Source organism: Cupressus sempervirens, chromosome 1 (genome assembly GCF_028749045.1).
Source record: "Cupressus sempervirens isolate cs-2001-9-10 chromosome 1, ASM2874904v1, whole genome shotgun sequence".
Taxonomy (NCBI): domain Eukaryota; kingdom Viridiplantae; phylum Streptophyta; class Pinopsida; order Cupressales; family Cupressaceae; genus Cupressus; species Cupressus sempervirens.
Genome location: NC_143118.1, coordinates 536,477,246 through 536,499,393, shown reverse-complemented (window position 1 = coordinate 536,499,393; position 22,148 = coordinate 536,477,246). Strand labels below are relative to the sequence as shown.

The 22,148-nt window shown below is 34.8% G+C and overlaps 1 protein-coding gene across 1 annotated transcript in view; it reads left to right on the top strand.

Moving 5' to 3' along the window:
- NFU1 (NFU domain protein 1) overlaps positions 1 to 22,148 on the top strand; it is a 58,289-nt gene that overhangs the window by 35,086 nt on the left and 1,055 nt on the right. The window lies entirely within an intron of this gene.

Genomic DNA, 22,148 nt, shown 5'->3' with positions numbered 1-22,148 from the left:
ATGCTCTGAGGTCGGTTATGCAGACTTAATGATTCTGTTTTGCACAGCAAGGGACGTGGAAGAGAAAAGAAAATGGAAGTGTCGTAACTTCAATCGGAAACAAATCTCAGATACTTAGAGAGAGCCACCAACAACAGTGAGAAAGAAAGAAGGGTGACTTGCGATACGATTAAGAGACTCAATAATATAGAGAGGAGCTCGACTCTACGGCTTCCTTCAGTTACAAGAATCCATTCGATAGCCATTCAAATCGATTAAAGAGAAAGAAAAGGAGGAGGGAAGAAAAGAGAAAAAGAAGAAGTTAAAAGAGTTATATTTTATTATTTTATTATTATTAAATATTCTTATCTACGTTCATGTGTATGTATTGATAAGGTGGAATCTTTAGATTATAATTTATAATGTATTGGTGTCACCTTGTTTTTATATACATATGTTCGTATTTGAGTGTTTAATAATAATTAAATAATAAATTCTTTGATAATTCTTTTAAAGGTAAGAGTTATGTTTAATTTATATTATTTATTATAATGTTCCTTTTATAGCTCATGCAGTTTCACTATGTAACATGTTGTCAAATCCTAGTAACCTTGCCAAGGTAGTCTTAGGTCAAACCTGTCAATTTTGATGACTGGACCATTCGACCATCCCCTTCCGATGACCCTATTTAGCAATGCTTCCCCTCTCTCTTCAGTCTTCTTCCTGTAATCATTCAAAACAACATTCTCGCCAAGACATCAATTCAAGATTTATAAATTGTTAATTCTAAATCATCTAGTGACTGTTAGAGATTTCATCAATGTCGGAATAACTAACTCTTTTCACATGTTCATGAAAATATATATATTTCAACTAACTCATTTCACATGATTGGGAAGAGATAAATTGATACAACGGCTATAATTAACTAACTCACTTTCACATGATTAGGAAGAAATAGATTGATACAACGGGTATAATTCACTAACTCACTTTCACATGATCAAGAAGAAATAAATTGATACAACGACTATAATTAACTAACTCGCTTCACATGATCAAGAAGAAATAAATTGATACAACGGCTATAATTAACTAACTCGCTTCACATGATCAAGAAGAAATAAATTGATACAACGGCTATAATTAACTAACTCACTTCACATGGTCAAGAAGAAATAAATTGATACAACGGCTATAATTAGTTTAAAATTTAGGGCAAAAATTTGGGATGTAACAATCTAGTAAGTAGGAATCCCAATCAGGTTGACAAATAGATATCTCTTGTAATGATTCATTGGAGTCACCAACAAGAGATGAATGTGCAATCTCATTTAGAGAAGTAGGAGCTATAGGTGGAGTCATATAATCATCCTTACTTTCAAGTATTTCATTATATTCAATCTCCTCTAAGGTTTCATCATTATAGAGAATGTTATTTGTATCATCAAGTGGAAGGAGAAAATCTGTAACAGGATCATCTGGGAATGGAGGAATATGTGAATCTCCAAAATGGTCCCAAATAATAGTCCAAACCGTGCTTAGGCAAAAAATACCATCGATCTTAAGGCAGAATACATGATGTCAATAAAAAATGAGACTAAAACCAAAATCATCTAATATGACCATTTGTATCTTCCCAAACTATTTTCTTCCACTGTGTCTTTGGCTTAGGAATGAGTTCACAAAGATAAGGCAAGATATTAAGCCATCTACAATGTTTGATGATTCCTTTTTCCCATGACTCATATTTACCCTTAGTCAAAGTTATTATAGAAGGATGTGTTCCATATCCCATGATTCTATCAATGATACCCTTCTCACATTACAATTTGAGATTAAAAAATTATTACACCCCATAATCAAGCTTTAATAGACTTAGATCACTATGCAAAAGACCAAAGTAAGGTCTATGCGTTACACTTGCAAAACTAAGCCAAATTTTGAAAGTAAAACTTATGATCACAATCACTATAAGCTGATAGCATCACTGTAAAATACAGAAAGATTATGCACTTTCAAAAATAATTGCACCTAAAAAAGAGTTGGTATGAGCCCAAACGAGGCCTTTGGAGTTGCAAATAATGGGATTTGCAATTTTCAGAAACATTCATGAACGAAAATTAGAAACCATTTGTACCACTATGTAAAGTATAGAATTTTACCCCAAATATAAATAATTGCTTGAAAAAAGGATTCTGAATGAGTGAGATATCATAGTTTGAAAATTTGCCTCCATTATCTTTCTTGAATCGCTGCTGCCGCACCTCCAAGTTTCAAAATAGTCTGATTTGGATGGAACAAAAGTTGATCTTGGGGTTTTTGGACCTCCTCAATATGATGCTAACCTTTGATTGGCAATATCAAGCTCTAATTTTGATCTGCAATAGAAAGTCACAAAATACAAAACTTTAAATTGTACCAAACTTCTCTCCAAATAGGCTTACACAATGACGATTTTCGAATAGACTTATTTTTCACCCACAAGTGAATCAAGCCAAATTGTGTATTGTTGAGGAGTCTTCACACCTTGAGAGCTCTAATACCATTTTAGAGTTTGAGGTGACTCTAAAACACCCCTAGGATCAAATGAAAGACTGAGATAACTTCCACAAGAGAATGGCAAGATAATTGCATTAAGATGCAAAAATGATAATATTAATAATGGACATAATGAGAATGTTAATAAGAGACCTGCTTAAATAAGCGAGGCAATAAGGGACTATGGTAAGGAGTAGATAATTTATCACCCACACAAGGTGGAATCATGTGTACACCAAAGGTGGATCATCCTCCATTATGCAATGAAATATGTGCAACATGTTGTAATGTCCCCCTTTTAGTACATTAGAAATATTGAAATCTTATTTTTTATAATGTTAAAATTGACTACGAGAGTGTAGACTCAAATTATTAAAAGGTCAATTAATGTTATAAAGAGGGCAAAAGGTCAAGGAGGAATAAGACGAAATGCCAAAGGGAAGTTGAAGAGTCACAAGGGAATAGGACAAAAGCCAGAGAGGAGTCGAAGAGTCTTAGTTTGTGTATTAAAAAGGGGAAGAGGCTCATTCCTAGGTATGCTTGATTTATGATTCAGTTCAGTTTTCTCTCTTGTGAGAGTTTTTTAGAAAGCCTAAGCTTTCAGCTAGTATGAGGACGTAGCCCCTCGTGCCGGCAGAGTGGACGCAAACCCATTGTCCTTGGAGACGTCACATAAGGTGTCTCACTTGTGCTTACAAGTTCTTTTCTCAAGTTTTCCAATCTAACTGTTAAGCTATATTTAGGATTGGATGCTGGTTATTGTATTGCTATTGGATTATGCAATAATGTGGTTAGAAGGAATGTAATGTGAGTTTGCTGGTTTAATTCTATTAATATGTAATGCACTTTCATATGCTAGCATTTTAAATGTTATTTTGAGAAAGTACGACTTAGTATCTATTGGAGATTCTACTGGTTTAATTTGTATTGTGTAATACATTTGCAATGTTTAATTCTGAATATATTGTAAAAAAAGAAATCTAGTAAATATCCGATTCGGGAATATATGATAATGTGATACATGCACAAAAGGTGGATCTCACACATAAAGTGGAATGTGATAACAACCATCGCCACCTGAAGTGAAATTTTTCCTACACTAGTGCAAATGTAGGTGCAAACTCCTAGGTGTCTTGTATACAAAGTTCTAACTACCATGCAATACATTATCCTAAGTAATCTTAAGTAAAATGCAATTAGTAAATATTTAACTACACCAACACATGGATCTAATTTTTATAGAACATGTCAATAATATGGATAAATTGGACTTTCATGGAACTAGCAAACACACTCTACATATACTAGCTGATAGTCACATTTCCTTTGTGGATTTTATAGAATGCAAATCCCACAATTTAAGTAGAGGATTACAGGTCTTTGTTAGAGCGAATTTTTTAGACTAAAAATTCTATTATATTCATTAATGATATGAATAAGAAAAGGACATTTTTTTTCTTTGGATTTATTTATTTTTGTCAAAGGGTAAACAAGTTCCAAGGGACTAGAAATCCTATTCCAAAACACTGTCAAAGATAAAAACAGAGCCAACTGATAACAAGTCAACATCTAACATAAAGCCTATAATCAACCAAAAAACTTGATGCACATTCTTTAAAACACTAGCAGCTTTCATTTCCTGATCCAGAAACTATTTCTACAGATTGGCATAGTTCAGTAATTCTTTCTTCTCCTCCTGAAAGGTTTTCTAGGCCCTAATACAAAAGCTAGGAGGTACAAGCTCCTCACTAAGGGTAGCCTTTTTGCCCTTATCTTTCTAACTCCAGCCTTTGTCCCGAGACTTTGTTCTAAATCCATCCACCACTTGGTCTTCTCTGAAAGCGTTCAATTTGTTGTTTAACATCCTTATCGCCTCTGCACTGTTTTGGATAGAACAGTGACTGATCTTCTGATAGTTTCAAGATTCTTATTGACCTCCTGCAACTTATCCTCAGAACTTTTAATGATCTTTGTTATTAGTCTTCATCTAAGAAACTTCATTGGCCATAGCATTCACAGAGGACTGGATCTCATTCAGCTCACGAGATGGGATGGAATGCCTCATGCCCATCAGCATTTTAAATAGTCTTCATATTTAGGGCTCTGAGCCTAATATTTATCTAATTAATTTCATGAAAGAACCTTTTAGTGACTCTGAATTGCCCAACAATGCCCTCCTGCACTAAACCAAGAACATCACTAATCTTCTCCCTATTTGCAAAAAGAGAGGAAAACTCCTTAGGAATACCAGTATGCTCATTACCCTACATCCCTTTCTAACATTATCAGGGTTTGCATGTTGTCTGTGAGGCAATCAGTGGATCCTCACCCCCTTCTCAGCTCACTACGACAAGAAGATTCAATCTTGTGATCAAATGCCTTTGATTTACCCTTGACAAATCTCCAAGATGCATTTCCCAAGTTTAAACCTTCTTTATGTATTATCACTATTCTGTTGCTCACCAGTGTTCAACCCTTCAGTTCAGGAAGAACAAGACCACACCCTCCTTTTTGATAAATTCTTCTTCTTACCTTTATTAGCTTTATGGGGGTGGGGAGGGCAGGGGCGATGGGACATTCCTTCTCAATATTTTCAACATTTATTGTTATATACCCTAGTAAATCATTGACAAAAAGGAAGAAAATTATAGTGAACATGTCAGTTACCTAATTTTGCCTTTTGAGAGGCTCTTTATATACGAGATCATGAAGATTTACCCCTGGAAAATATGCTCCAGGCAAACTTCTGACTTTTTTATGTCCACAACTCCTAATAGCAGTGACAAAAATAGCTGGTTCGAGGAGGTTGCAATGTGTAATTCAGTCTCTGTCCTTGAAATTCGTTAGCCTTTCTCTTCTCAAAATGGATGTTTGAAGAAGGCAGTTGAGATTTTAAGTAAAGCTAATTGGCTGGTAGGGAGGCAAACTTAGGAACCTTTTCTAACATTCTTCTTGAATGAAACATCTTTCAAGTTCCTAAAGGAAAAACACATACGCACAAGCTGATAATTTACTATTTCTCCATGATTATTCTTTTTTTTGAGATTAACATAACATTCTTCCTTCATCTTTCTGTTATCCTCTCACTAAGTCATATTCTTGTGCATCTATGTGGTTACATTTGACATCACTACTTTAAGAAAACACAATTCCATGATTTCCTAGTTGATGCATAGGAGTCTAAGACAATTAATGGTTTCCTTGTCATATAATCATATAACTTTGGAGAGAATTCACACCTAGCTCAAAATCCGAAATTGACATAGAATTTTTTTGGATATTAGCATACAAGAATTAGAAAGAAAGGAAAGGTCGAGAGATCATTTTCCCTTGGGAGCATAGGTGCTAATGAGATAGTCTTTCATTTAACGAAACTTTCAGGATAGAAACATAAATGGATCTTAATGAATGGTTAGTGGCTACTTCCATAATTGTTTATTTTCAAGTTTTAACATTTCATTATTTATTTGTAAGTTGCTGATGCTAACAAATCAATCTATTGAAGATTGTTGCTGCAATAGAGATCTTTATCTCTGATTTTGCTATATGTTGAAATTGGGACATTACCTCTATATTGCGTCAACAGCTAGAGAAGATCTTTATTATGATATTTCCATCATATTAAATTGAGCACATTGTGGCATTCAATGTGTGCTAGGTGTCACACTCTAAATATTTGACATTTAATTATATGAAGAGTCATGTGTTTGGAAATATGAAGAGACTCATTTTTGGAAATTGAAGAGATCTTTGGATTGTGATATGAAGAGACTTACTTTGCGCCTACATAAATACACCAAGCCACTAAGCATACACATAAGACAGAAAGCATTCACACATACACAAGACATGAAGCATATGAGAAAGGCACACAGAAAATGTTAGCACTAACGCAAAAGTTCCAAGTCAGCTGGGCAAAGCGTTCTCAATGTAGGCTCTGGCTTAACTATGAAGTACTTTATTGATGACTGGTTAAGGTTTACAAGGTGTTATTGATTATATTTGGATGCATGATGACTGTTTTAAGTTTGAAGATTGCAGGCTATATTACTGTCCCTTTGTGGGGGTTGTGTTTTTAATGCTGATTATGCTTCACAATGATAACTGTGTGCATATAGTCACTTTCTATTTACTGCCTTTCCTGGTGAGTCATAAGGGATGACATCCTATACTTATATGCACAGTCATTACCACTGTCCTAACACTTTTATCCTCTCTTCAACTGTGAATTTTTACTGCCACGTGATCTTTTGGTTTACCTTCATCACTTAAAAAAATAACACTAATGTTTATTTGCCTGTACTGTCTTCAAGGACCGAGCTCCTTCGTATCTTGCCATTCTTACTTGGTCAATGTCATATGATCATTGTACCCTTTGAACTATCATTACTCTATTCCCTACCGGCTGGTAGGATCAATGCTCTAATACTAATTATAATATCTTGGGTCCCCTCTTGAGGATGTGCACGATTTAACAATTCTGACAGTATAATTTATTAACAAATACTTTTCTATAAATAAATTGCAGTCAAACATATAGAGAATTTCAAGTAATCAACACCAAGCATTACGGTCATAAATAATTCCTATTGAAAACAAAGTATCCTAAGTTCGTATGGATCAAATTTTTAGTGTATTTTCATCGGCCAACCATATTAGGAATGCAATGAGAGAGCATGATAGGGCACTGGGTCACTGCCCTCAACCAAGCCCAAGGGCACGGAGTAAGCGTTCAAATCATTCGGCCCCTTGACCCACAAGAAAACTAACTTGGAGGGTGATACTTGATGAGAGAACTGGCACTGTTGCATCTTCCCACCAAACGTTTCACATTGATTCCAGATATGGTTGCTTGATGACAATCAGATAAGCAATTACTAATTTTTTAATTTATGGATTGGCAAGTCAATTAAATAAATAAAGTATAGCTTCCCTTTATATTATAGACTGCTGTTTATTTATTCCCGAATTCTTTTCTAATTTAAACTTAACTATTTGATTTTCTTTGTTGCTATTTATTCTTATTTCTTCTCTATTCGGTTTGTCGCTCTTCAGATTTCTTATTCTCTATTTCCACTTGATCATTTGGTGTGTTTTCCCAATCCATTTGTTCTCCCTCTTATATCTTTTGATGAGAAGGGGTCACACCTCTTCATCAAACTATTGCCTTTGCAAGAGTTACAACTCCTCATTGCTCAATTGGAGAATAACAATTTAACTTTTATTGAATCTCTTTCATTGTAGGAGATTGCCATCTTCTGAAAAAATCTTTAAATTAAATCTGTTTCCTCTATGGATTGCTAGCATTTTTTATTTTAGTTCGCCTAAGTTATACTTTTAAGGGCTGCAACCATAATTTGATATAGAATGTGGTTTCTTGTAATTGCTGTGATATAATTTTTATCAAAGCTACGATCTGGCAGCCTCTTTGGTGGAGGCATGACACGATGATATCCAAAGTGCTCTTAATATCTCTTCTGTCCAGGACAATGTCAGTGATCTAAAGTTTTATTGTTGCTGTGGTTTCTACCAACATGGCAGGGACATGAAAATCTTGTCTTGAAGGGAGAACTCCTTTGTTGTTAACACTTTCTTGGACACAGTATATGGGGCAGAAGAACTTCAAGTAACTAGTTGGGTTCAGTTCTTGGTTGTAACCCACCAAGAAAAAGTGATCACATTATTAACTCGAGGGTCAAATATTCAAGGATTTAGTCTATTATTATTCACTGAATTGTTGAAGGAAACTACCTTCCCAAGTGAAATTATCTACCATAGCTCAAATCGTATAACACTTGAATTCGATTATGTCAGGATTGGTGACTGCTGCACATGAATGTTAATTATTACAAAATTTTAAATGATGGTCTTAAAAACATATACGTACATGGAATTCTTAATTAACATAACAAAATAACAAAGTAATTGAATTAGAAAAGATAAAAGAGGAAGCAAACAGAAACATAGATCGGTAACCGAGTTCATCTTGGTGAGCACTTTGATTTGATGCCGGTTTCGGAAGCACTGAGAACATTTGAATTTTTCGTGGTAAAATCCACCTGGATCAGTCCTCCCCACTAAGGAGCTTTTGGACATCCGAAAGCTTGGTTACTTAGAAAGAAAGGGTAAAGTTCCCCCACTTTACTAATTCCAATCCTTCTTGCGTTGCTTGGATTAATGCCCTTTGATCCCACCTTGAGGTACTCTACAAGTCCTCTTAGAGAAGTCCTGACATTTTTGTCGAGAATGACATCCTCTAACAACTCTGACATATACTCAGGTGAAAGGCCATCAACTGATGGGACCTGAACATCAACCTCTTCATCTACAATCATCAGAGGCTTATACAACTTTAGATTTTCAACATTCACAACTGAGTAAATGTGCATGTATGAAGGAAGATTAAGGTAAAAAGCATTTGCACCAGTCTTTTCTAAAATTGCAAGGGGACCATATCTGACAGGCTTAAGCTTTTTACCTTCACCTTGCATCCTTTACTTGCTGAGATGCAACCAAACACAATCATCAACTTGAAAATGATGATCTATGCGATGCTTATCATGTCGAGTCTTGTACTTAGCTTGGCTCTTCTCCAGTTGAGCTTTTGACTACCTGATGAATAGGTTGAACTTTTTGAATGAACTTTAAAGCCTTCTCTACATAAAGATGCTTGTCTTCGAGGTCATCTTTTCCAAAGGCAAAGTCCATTGGAGTTTGTGGCATATATCCAAAACATGTCTCAAATGGAGACCTTTTTGAAGAAGAGTGTGCTGCATGGTTGTATGGATGTTGCACATAGTGTAAACTCATCCCACTGCTTGGGATGTTTTCTGCAGTAGCCTTGAAGCAAGTGTACAACTATCCTATTTATCATTTACGTTTGTCCATCTGTTTGAGGATGGAAAGTTGTATTTTTCTTTAGCCGTGTCCATGATATCCCACATTGCAGATCAAAATTATCCTAGGAATCGAGAATCTTGATTTGATACAATGGAAGTAGGTAGCCCAAAATGGACCCATACATATTGGAAGTACATATGAGCTCTAAGTTCAACCATGACCTGCTTTTAACAAGGCATTAAAACTCACATTTTCTGAACTTGTCAAGTTGTCAACTACTACAAACAGATAGTCATATCCCTTTCAAGACTTGGAAAGTCCAACAAAATCCATCGAAACACTTTCCCAAGGTTAGGACAGAATAAGAAGAGATGTGTACAACCCCAACTTCCTGTTACTAGGTTTACTGCTTGTACACATTGTACATCCTTTGATATATTTAGTTACACTTTCCTGCTTGTGAGGCCAATAACAATATTTCTGCAACTGAGCCATTGTTTTGCTGATGCCAAAGTGTCCAACAACCAATGACATGTGAGCTTCTCTAATTGTTCACCTTTAGGAATGCATAACTTTCTGTATTGATACAATAGTTTATCTTCTACATAGTAGTTCTTTTCTTCTACTTGTTTGACTATAATTGGAGCTGCATACATATCCTTAAAGTTTTCATCCATGGTGTATTGTTCCAGAAAGCTTTTGTCTACCATAGAACTACCTTGAAGGATAACCAAAGCATTCATGCCAGGAAGTCTTGAAAGCATATCCACTACCTTATTATGGACACCTTTCTTGTACTTAATGACTAAGTGAAACTGTTAAAGGAATCCCATCCACCTAAAGTACCTACTTTGTTGCAATTTTGACTGTGAGTGCAAATATTGCAGTGGCTGGTGACGAGTGTGGATAATAGTTTCTTTGCGCATTAAATAGTGTTTCCATTTTTTAAGACGCTGACCTAGTGCGTAGAGTTCCTTATCATAAGTAGGATAGTTACTGACTGCAGATGTGAAAGTTTTAGAGTGGTAACATACTGATTTACCTCCTTGCGTTAGAACTGCTCTATAACAAACCCACTTGCATTGGTTTCGATCTCAAATGGTTTCTGTAAATCTGGCAAAGTTGAAACGGGCACAGTTCTCAACTTTTCCCTTAAAGTGTTGAACGCCTTCTACTGAGGTCCTCCCCACTGGAATATTGTCTTTGTACTTGTTAATGCATGCAATGGTGATGCTATATAAGATAAGCTAGAAATAAATTTTCTCTAGTACTGAACAACACCTAAGAAACTTCTGACTTTAGTTACTGTACTTGGCCTAGGCCATTTTACAATTTTACTTCAACCTCCACAGGGCCCACTTTTAGTTGACTATTCCATACAACATAGCCTAAGTACATGAGATGTCTTTGCAAACTTGCATTTGACATCTTTACAAGAGTTTTTGTGTTCTCAAAACATCTAAAACATTCTTTATGTGATTTACATGATCATTCCAGGAATTACTAAATATAAGGATATCATCTAGGTAGAGTATTAAAGATTTGTCAAAAAATTAACAAAATGCATCATTCATTACACGCATGAAAGTGGGTGGTGCATTACACAACCCAGAAGGCATTACCAACCGTACATATAATCCTTTCTTAGTCTTGAAAGTTGTTTTCCAAATGTCATTTTTGGCAATCCTAATCTGATGATTACCACTTCACAAATCTATCTTAGTAAAATAAATTTTATGCTTTAGCTAATCAAGCAAATCATCGATATGAGGAAGAAGATACCTGTTCTTTACTGTGATTTTGTTCAATGTGTGGTAGTCAATACACATCCTCTAGGACCCATCCCTTTTTGACGCTAGAACAATTGGAGAGCAACATGGAGATGTGCTTGGTTGAATTACTCCTTTCTTAACCAACTCCTGCACTTGTTTCTTAATCTCCTTGTTTTCAAAACAGGCAAGTGATACATCCCAATATTGGGTAGAAGTACATCCTGTTGCAAATGTATCTCTTGCTGGATCTCTCTCTCTTGTGGGGCAACCCCTTTGGTTCCTCAAAAAGGTCATCATATGTATATATAATTTTGACCAACTTTGACTTATGTTTTGGTTTACACCCCTTAAATGCTTCATATCTATCATCATCCTTACAAGCATAAGTACAAAGTTCTCAGTGTTGAAGAATAGTTTCACTCGGATCTGATTAAGCAATATCAGTATATGTAAAATTCACGTCCACACACACACACACACACACACAGATATATACTCATGTAATTTGAAATTCTGGCATGGCTTCGATCTGATGTTTATAACAGATCTTCATGATAATCTGTAACAATTGGTCTCATGTTCACAGTAACTAAAACTCATCAAACCCTCCGATACCATATATATATATTCTCATAGATTGTCCATTACTGATAATATCCATCACTGTGTAAACAGAAAATATACCAATGACATGATCGGGCATCTCTCAATGTGAATTGTGCATAGTAAAGGGTATTAGGTATCGCCCTGAGTGTTATTGGGCATAAGCTTATAATCTGAATTAGTCAGTGGATAAGACATATCCACGTAGGGACATGACCCTATGTGGCACTGTAGAGTCATGTCACTACGTGGACATTTCCCTTAACCTCAACATATATATGGATTGATGCTTGAGAGAAAATATCAATACAAAACATAGTACTATTCAAGCATCTGTGATCTGGTCAGGCAATATATCAAGTACATAATCATATGCGATTCAGTGTATATCACTCAAGCATCATCACATATTGATAACAGTGATCCTCACCTCACTCAGATCACACTATAGTTAATGTGAAGAATAATAACAACCTGCATACATAGCACAAAGATCAGGATCAGTTTCAAGATATAAAACTGAGATTAAAACAACCTCACATATATATACATATTGAAGCAAACAGATCAGAAAATTAAATCAGAACACTCTACCTTAAAGATCTCTAATTCCTTAACACTTAGTTGCATTAACTATGTTTTTCATTTGTCCAACATTGATTAAAGCAAGATTAGTTTTGATCTTATGCAATCTAAGTATTTACTCTGTACCATACTAAAATTTCAGAAACTAATTAATTCTTAAATAAAGATAACGGATATAATCGTTAACCGAATGAAAAGAGATACAGTTAAAATAGGTACTCAACTACTTCACACAAAAAGGAAAATATGAACAAACTACATTTTGGATTCACATATAAATAGGAAATAACAAACGTTTAACTACTAGTTCACATGACATTCAGTTATTAATTACCATTTCCATCATAAAATACTCTTAAGGAAAACATGTTTTAACAAGGAAGTACAAATGAAACTTAAAAGGATTACCAGAGTAAAGTAGTAGATGTGTAACAAACAAATTTTCTTAACAGAAAAGAAAAGAACTAAAAATCTGTTTTTAAGTAGAAATGGAAATAATGCTTCAACTAACTTCCGAAACACAACGTCTTATAATCCATTTCATGAGATATCAACTGAAATAATGATTTACTGAAATAACCATTTCCTAATCATTCTTTGTATACAAGTAAAGTAATTTACTGCCATTATTTACTATAATGCAAGAAGAAACAAATGCATAACAGGGATATAGAAAGAACATACTAAAAGTAACTGGTGAGTCTTTAACTGGTTGTACAAGCCTCGGCTTTTGGATAAGAGGAGAAGCATTGACTTAGGCTTAATTTTCCAATTACAGACCATATTCATCCCCACACAATCTTTTGAAAAGAAAGACCCTCCCTACCCCGGGCCTAGGCTTGGGGTACCACTAGTCTAGCCATCCGAGCAATATCGGTGTTTAGAATGTCCGCACAATTATGGACGGACATGTTTGAATAACTGGCACTACTGACATCATGTGACCTTAAGAAGGCAAGCATGCTTTTATCAACCTTGGCCAAGGTTTTTGGATGAGTTTTAATACCCGATCACCACCACTCGACTTGACAACAGGAAACAATATAAATGGACATGCACGAGCTATTAAGTGTTTTCTTTAAACTTTAAAATCTTTATTGTATCACATCTGATCTTGTTTCATGTTCTTGCAGATTTTTCTGTCACCTCTTCACCCTCTACCTTGGCCATACAGCTGGCTGAGTCTTAGGTGTTTAAATCTTAGAATAATCCAACTCTTTTTGCTGAACCCCAGCTGGTGTAAAGAATATTACAAATTTCAGTATGTCATATCACAGTCTTTATGACTTAAGAAATGATCTTAATGGGCTTGCCAGGAAATAAAATCTAATTCTGAAATTCATTAGTAAAACAAAGACGTATGAACCTATTAAGTACACTTGATCTTGACTCAATATGGGGAGAATAGACTCATCGAATATCTGTTTGATATTGCAAATGAGAAGTAATGTATGGAATTTCATGGACACATTCCTTGCTGCTGTAAATTTGAAAAGAAAATATAAACATAAAGCAATCTATGATTGGTAAGGCTGACCACATAACTTGGTTTGAAAACTGTGAGCTTGGCTTGACTCAATGCAGCCGGTTCTACTTGATGCGAGCAATCCAATTGCAGAGCTCAGGGAGAATACGACTTGTCTGAATCACTCGCAACAAGAATAGAATAAAGGATATCGTAGGTGAGTAGAGGTAAATCTTGTAGAAGAAATAATCATGTCTTTGGCTTCTCTCTACTTCCATAAATAAAGAGGCATTCGAAAATAACAAAGGCTTCCAAGAAGCCGTAACTCTTGAGCAGTTAAAAAGGAAGAATAATTGTCTTCTTGAATCACCGATAGCATATGCCAAGTGTACATTTTCGCCTCTTACAAAGAAATAAATAAATATGGAAGAGAACTCGAAGGATAATTTATAAACATATATATTTACTTGCACATATATATTTTATTAAGATGACATCATATTTAATGTTTATCCAAGGTTGTACCTATTAAATATGTATATCTAAATACATGTTTCACTTGGAAGATTATTTTATCTTCTTATCCACTCATAGTGTGAATGCATTTAAATGTATGTATTTTAGTAGATATAATTTTGTATAAAATAATACTATGGTGTCACCTTATATTTATATCTATGTGCACGTACATAAATATGTATTATATTGAAGTGATGAAAAATATCAACCATAAGCCATTAAAGGTATGTACTTTAAATAAATTTAAATGATTAATGTTTTTAATGTTTATCTAGTAGCTCATGCATGTCCAATGATTGTATCCTGTTATACAAGTCATTAGGTCCTTACCAAGATAGCTAGAGGTCATACTTGTCGACCAGATAGATTGACTAAGGTAGTACATATTGAAGTGATGAAAAATATCAACCATAAGCCATTAAAGGTATGTACTTTAAATAAGTTAAAATGATTAATGTTTATCTAATAGCTCATGCATGTCCAATGATTGTATCCTGTTATACAAGTGACTAGGTCCTTACCAAGATAGTTAGAGGTCATACCTGTCAACTAGATAAATGGACTAAGGTAGTACCCCATTTTGTAGATTTTGTTAAGCAATGCTTCTCCCCTTCGTCTGCTCATGCAATCACCCGTGCAACATTTTCCACAAAAATAACAAGTTCTATGATAAATCCATAATAACATTTACCATTGATATTAGCAAGGAATTTAGTTAATAACCATAATTTCGAAACCAAGCAACTGCTAACTACTATCATCATCATGTGACAAATAAGGGATAACGACCATCATTAAACAATTAGACAAAATAATTGACGACAAACAATTTCATAGGATACAACGATTATATTTAACTACCCTTTTCACATGAATAGGAAAGAAAAATCCATTAAACTCAATGGCTATAATAATTCAGGTCAAGATTTGGGATGTAACAAGAAGAAACAAAGTTGTGCAAGTCTTGACATCTGGAAGAGAGGAGAAGCATTGCTATGAGATTAACCTCCCAACCGCAAACCCTTATTATCCCCTCACAATCTCCAACGAGAAAGGTCCTCCCTACCCTGGGAGTTGGCTTGAGACACCCTTATCCAGCCACTGAGCATCTTGGTGTAGAGTGTTTGTCGACTAGTCAATTGTCGAGACTGTGGATACATTCCAACCAGCCTATCTTTCAATTGCTAGCACCCTTGACTTCTGGTGATCATGGTGGCAAATGCCATTTACTACCTTGGCCAATGATTTTGGATGGGCATCTCATGTGCTCGATCACCCATCGCTCGACTTGACAACAAGAAAATACAAAGGGATTACCATGAGCTTTTGTTTAAGTTATGTTTTTTAGGCATTATTACTGATTTGTTTAGTCCCTTTTATTGCAGGTCTTCCACTCTTTCCTCACTGAGCTCAAACATGATGGTCCTTAATACTTGGAGGAATTCTCATGATTTCTGATCGCTTATTCCTTTGCCATATATCATGCTTTTATTAGCTAATGACATCATAAGAGAGTATGCTCTTAATTATGTTCTGTTATTGCAAAAGAGAGTATTCCATCTCAAGGACATATCAGCTATGCCCCAGTATGGAACTCCTCAATTAGATTTTTTATTAAGAAAATTCATAACACAGTATAGAACTATTCAAATATATAAGTAATCAACATAAAATCATTTTGGATCTAAATATATGCGAGGCTCTAAATCTTGCAATAATTATCAAAGTAATAGAAGAGCTAATAAACAAGACGTATCACATAAGCAAGACATGGCACAATCTTTACAAAGGAGTTCAAATGCATGACCTGATTTTTGGTATTGGTCTAAAGTATTTTGATATTGCAGAATGACTCAGCACCGAGACCTCTGAATAGGTCAATGAATATTCACAGCTCCGAACTCATGAGCTTCGGCTCTAGCAATAAATTTCTATTTCACCACCTTAATGTGGTTTATGTAAATACTACATTGTGGTACAAGATGTACTAAATGCTCAAAATTATTGCAGAAGCACAGAGAGAGAAGAATCGAAGAGTATAAGTTGAGGGAGCTCTCCCTGCAAGGATCATAAGGCATAAATAGGCATGTATCGGCCAAGATGGTATGGCCTCCTATGTGGGTTCAGTTAAATCAAGATGGACATGGTTATAAACATTGGAAGATTATTTTTGAAAATTAAAAAAGGAATATATATGCAAAACTATTAGCCCGATGCCACTAGATGGTGGGTAATAAGGTTGATCGAGCAAAATTAAATAAAGACCATGCTCGCGCCAAAGAAAAGAATATAAAAGCAAGGTGCAAAAAGATATATCTAAACATATCTTGGTATAAGAATATCACCTTCCATATATTCATGCTTGCCTGAGTCCTATGATATGTAGGTATATATATATACACACACCATATATATATATATATATATATATATACACACTAATGATTATTTCACGGGCGCACACACACATATATGTATATGTGTATACATACGTACATATTTCATACTTACACAAGTATGAGTATAGACGAGATATTTTTATACCAAGGTATGTGGCTTGCACAGAGAAAAGAAATGAAGACATGATAAAGGTATTATTCCTAAGTTACTTTTAATGCTTCTTTTTAATTGTTTAACTGAATAGCTCATGGTAATCCCTGTATCTCCTTGATTGTCTAGCCGTTCAAATCCTTGGTCTAGGTGGTTAAGTTCATACCTGTTATTTTGACGGTGGATTTGGGTATCCCCTTCCTAACTCTCATTTTGGAAATGCTTCCCCTTCATCATCATGCTTTTGCAAAATAGAAATGGTTCTTGGTAATAACATATTCCAAAATTTTAAAAAATAAAATACATCACATAATCAATCTAAATTTCTATGATATTCATTCTTCTAATTTCATCTTAATGGCTAACTAACATCCACAAGATATATTAATTAATAACTCCTATTCCATTTCACATGAATCATAATATCTCAACAATTTAATCATTACAATCAATTTCACAAGAATTGTTATTTCCAACAAAATTACCGAACAACTGACTTCACATGAAATTTTTTGACGGCTAGAATGTTATTTAATGTAGCAAAAATTTGGGATGTAACATACTCCTTACAATCTTTGAACAAATGGTACTTATTCTGTCCCCTATAAAAGATTGCCTTTCTATTAAAAAGATTTGGACTTCCTAACACAAGCCCACAAATATCTAGAGGTATGACATGTGCATTTACTTCATTAATGAAATTAGAAGTGATGGAAAAGCGTAGTTTGCATTGTTTTGTCACCTGTAATCGTGCATCATTACATACCCATCCAAGTAGATAGGGCTTAGGATGAGAAGTAGTAGTTAGATTCAATTTCTTAACAACCTCTTCAAAAATTAGATTGACTTGTGAGCCAATATCAAATAGAGTATCAATCTTAGTGTGCTTAGTTACTGTATTATATGAAAAAGTTCATTCCTTTGTTTATCAACATTAAGAGGAGAATTTTCTTTACTTGTACTTGCATTATAAAGAAAGTTTAATCTTTAACTATACCTTGGATCCTTGTAGCACCTATTTTTCTCGTCTCTGGAATCAGATCCAAGATCTTGTTGGATCACTCCAGCAGTCTTCGTTGTACCTTTGTTACCTCCATATCACTTCAGCCTTATCTCTGGATGCAACTTCCAATGCTTGGCATCTTCATGCCCTTCTTTCTTATAGTGAGAGCACATGGGCTTAGCACCCTCTTTCTTTGCTGTGGTTGTCTTCTTCCCTTTTCCTTTGTCTTTAGGTTCACCCTCAGACTTCGATGATTTCTTTGCAAAATCATCAGCGAAAGTGTTCTTACCTCTTGACTCTAAGTGGGTGGCTTGGATTGATACTTCATCTAGATTGCTAGGACTCAAAAGTAAAATAGAATGTCTTAGATAAGAATGCAAACCACCTATGTACTTAAGTAGGGTATCTAGGGTATACAATGGAACATTCAAAACAATAGCCAGTTTCCTAAACTCATGGGTGTACTCTTGGACAGATTGACCCTTGCATTCCTTGAAGGTTTGCTAGTTCATTATCAATTGTTGCATATAACCTAAAGGTTGAAATTGAGTTTTGATAATTCCATCGCAGTAATTCTAACATTACCATGGTGAGAAAACTCTTCCTAAGTCCTACTCTCCTGCCAAGTGAGAGCTTTACCTCCCAATCAGAGAGTGGCTAGCTGAATCCTAGAGGCATCTTCTAATAGGCTTTGTATCCTACAATAGACCTCTACCTATTGGACCCACTCATCTTTCCTTTTAGCATTCTACTCCCTATAGTACTTAGGCAACTCAAGTTTCACATCCAATCTTATAACAAGCTTATGGGTGCTCGTAAAAAGATTAACAGAAGAAGACAGGGAAGAAAGGGGAGATAGAGAAGAAGGAAGAGTTTTTGTTTTTGAATCACCACCTCCCGATCTTTTTCCTTTATCTTTTGGTTTCAATTTTCTTCCTTTGTTCCATCTTTGTCGTACTTGTCTTTCTTGGAAAAGAACTTCACCCATCACCATCATATCAAGAAATGGCTTGTGAAAGGCTTTCCATCAAACTTGATTGGCCTTCTTTAGTTGCCAAATGTGGAAAAGGCCTTTTCCAATCTCTGAGTTGTAATCTGCAAGTGTGCCTTCACCTCATTTACTTATGAGTCGTTAACATTCACCCCTGCACACACTAGTCACAATGAGCTCTGATACCACTTGATCCGATTATGTCAGGATTGGTGACTGCTGCATGTGAATGTTAATCATAAAAAAAGTTTAAATGAAAGTCTTAAAAATATAGTCAAAATACGTAAATTAAATTCTTAATTAACATAACAAAATTACAAAGCAATGGAATTAGAAAAGAGCAAAAAGGAAGCAAACAAAAAGACAGATTGATAAAAAAGTTTATTCTGGTGAGCACTTTGATTTGATGCGGATTTTGGAAGCATTGGGAACATTTGAATTTTTAGTGGAAAAATCCACCTAGATCAAAACTTCCAACTCTTCTTTCGACTTGTCACAATGGACTATTGCTTCTCAAGGAGGGATGACTTGGAAGGATCTGACACTTGATCATCTCCTAATATGAAAGTACTTTGTGCCATTTGCCATGAACACCACATGTTCAAGATCATTCCAAGCATGCATTATCATACTGCAAAGTCCCATATCAATATTTTTAATGCAGCGTAGCTATGATAATATTAACCTAGATTGATGCATCTATTTTGCTGTATATGCTAAAAATGAACAATGGATCATATAAATAGTAGAAGTTTGGCAGTTGTGTTTCTTGTAAATGCTAAGATGTCTCTTTTGTTTCACTCTCTTGTATATTAATATAACATAGCTGATATTTGAAATCAAGACATGAAGACATGGAGATGCAAATGCATTTAGCTAAACATCCTTGAGTATAAGTAGATGAGCTTCTAGAGGAAATTGTTTGATTTTCACATCATTTCAATTTTCACTTCATGATTTGTCATTAAAAAGAGATAAATTTAAAAGATGAAGGTATTCCAATGTCTATAGTATATTTGGTATAGGAACAAATGTGATAAATGATAATAGGGCCCTAGTTGTAAGGATTAACTATATTTTTAGCTTGTGTTTAAAGTGTTCTCTAAAAGCAGATGATAAAACTAAAATATATATATATGTGTGTGTGTGTGTGTGTGTGTGTAATTAATTTATATGCATATGCATGTGTGTATGTGTCATTTTGTTTTCTCTTTGGTTACAAATCATGGAGTGTAATTTGAAATGCTGATGCAAATTCAAACAATTTCCTCTAGAAGCTTATGGATATTTAGCCAAATGTGTCTGTCTCCATGCCTTCATGTCTTGACTTCAAATATTAGCAGATGATGAACTATATATATGCATGCATGTGTATGTGTATTATATATACATATGCATGTGTGTGTGTGCACACCCTTGTGCAATTTAAACAAATTTTAAATTTTATTGTAGCCCTCGATCTTACATTTTGATTCATGCCATTAATATTAATAGATGCTCAATGTGATATTTGTTTTCCATTTACATTTTACAACTAATGGGTGTAATTTAAACACATTATAAACATGTGTTTGACATGATACAAATAGTTACTAAAATATGTACTATCAAAATAACAAAAATGTTTTCAAGCAATCTCTTCTTATAGCTTTGGATAAGAACTCGGCATGGGTGGTAGTTTATTGAATAAATATTTTTTATGCTCCAAGTACTAGATATGAGCATGGTAGCCATAAGGTATATTGAACATATGAAGGGTAGAAATAAATGGGGATTTAACATAGTAACACGGGGACGCCCCCCACCCCACAAACCCCCATGTCTCTGAGACGGGGATGCACTGGGGACGGGGGGACGTCGTTCAAGTGTCCCCGATGGCGTCACCCGTTCGCTGCTGTTCTGGTGGAGGTAGGGGGACATCCCAACGTTCCCTTGAGGGGAAAATGGGATGAGAATGTGTCCCTTGACCCCTCCAAGGCACATCCAAACATCTCCCATCCACTTAAAAAAATTTTGTTTGTTTTAAAAAAATTATAACATTTTTTTAAATGTCTCCTAATGGATGATTAGAGGTCTTCTTCGCTACATTTTGTGCCTTGGCATTTTTATAATGTAGTTTGTACTTGTTTTGATATATGAACATTGAATATCATATTAATATTATGTTGCTGAATTTAATCATCTTTATGATGATTGATGAGATACTTGTACTTTTCAAAATTTGATATCTATGACTATGATTATTGCGTATTCGAGTATTTAAAATTTAATATTTATTGTTCAATGTTCCACTTTCATGGTCAATGTTCAATCACAATGCAATGTTCTAGTATTAAAATTTTAGAAAATAATTATTTTTTAATTTTTCATCTTTGTCTTATATTATTATACATCTTTTCTTATTTAGGATTTTATGTACCACTTGTATAGTATATAGTATATACACCTCCCCCTCTCCGTCCCCCTCTCCCGCAGCCATCCCCCTGTCATCCCCATAACCCTCCCCAAATTGAGGCCTCTTTGTCCCCCCTGCTCGGAAACTTGTCCCCCTGTTCCCAAGGGCGTTGTAACTATGGGATATAACAATAAAATTATAAATCTATGAAAAATGGCTAGCTAAGGTATCTAGTGCAAATGGAAGATTATTTCATTGGAAAGGGGTACTAGGGTTTTTCAAAATAGAACACTAAGATTTAGAAAGGAAAATGGGAAAAGTGCAACGAGAAGCAGCATTTAACATTTTAACGGATGGTTTGATGTTTAGTAGAAGAGAGTAAATAACTTCAAGTTGCAAAACAGAAATGGAAAAGTAAGATTGGGAATGACAAACAAAATTAAAGAACACAGTGGGTTAATCAAGAACAAAACAGTAAGGGGAAAAATGAAGCTTGGTGTCTATTAATGAGCATCCATTATTCAATCTCTTAGATTGCCATACATATGTTTGTATACTTTAATAATACAGTTCTAGCATGTTGTTCTCTAGTCTTTTAGTTCTCTGTCTCTGCTATCTGAAAGTAGGAGTTGCAATCTTATCACATTTTAATTGTTCTACTTTTCATACAACACTTCCAAGTTCTGTTTTATTGCGTTGCCCCTTGGGTCTACGTAGGATCTGAATGTGTAAGTGTTAATATTCCCTCAGTCATTGTTTAGTAGTGGAAATGCAAAAGCAGATGTACATAATGAAAAATAAATTTCAATTCAATTGTGTGTCTTATAAAACAGAATTCTTATAATGTTTATTGTCTTTGCTATTGATCAATTGATTTGTGCATTTGTGTATTTGGTTGTTTCTGA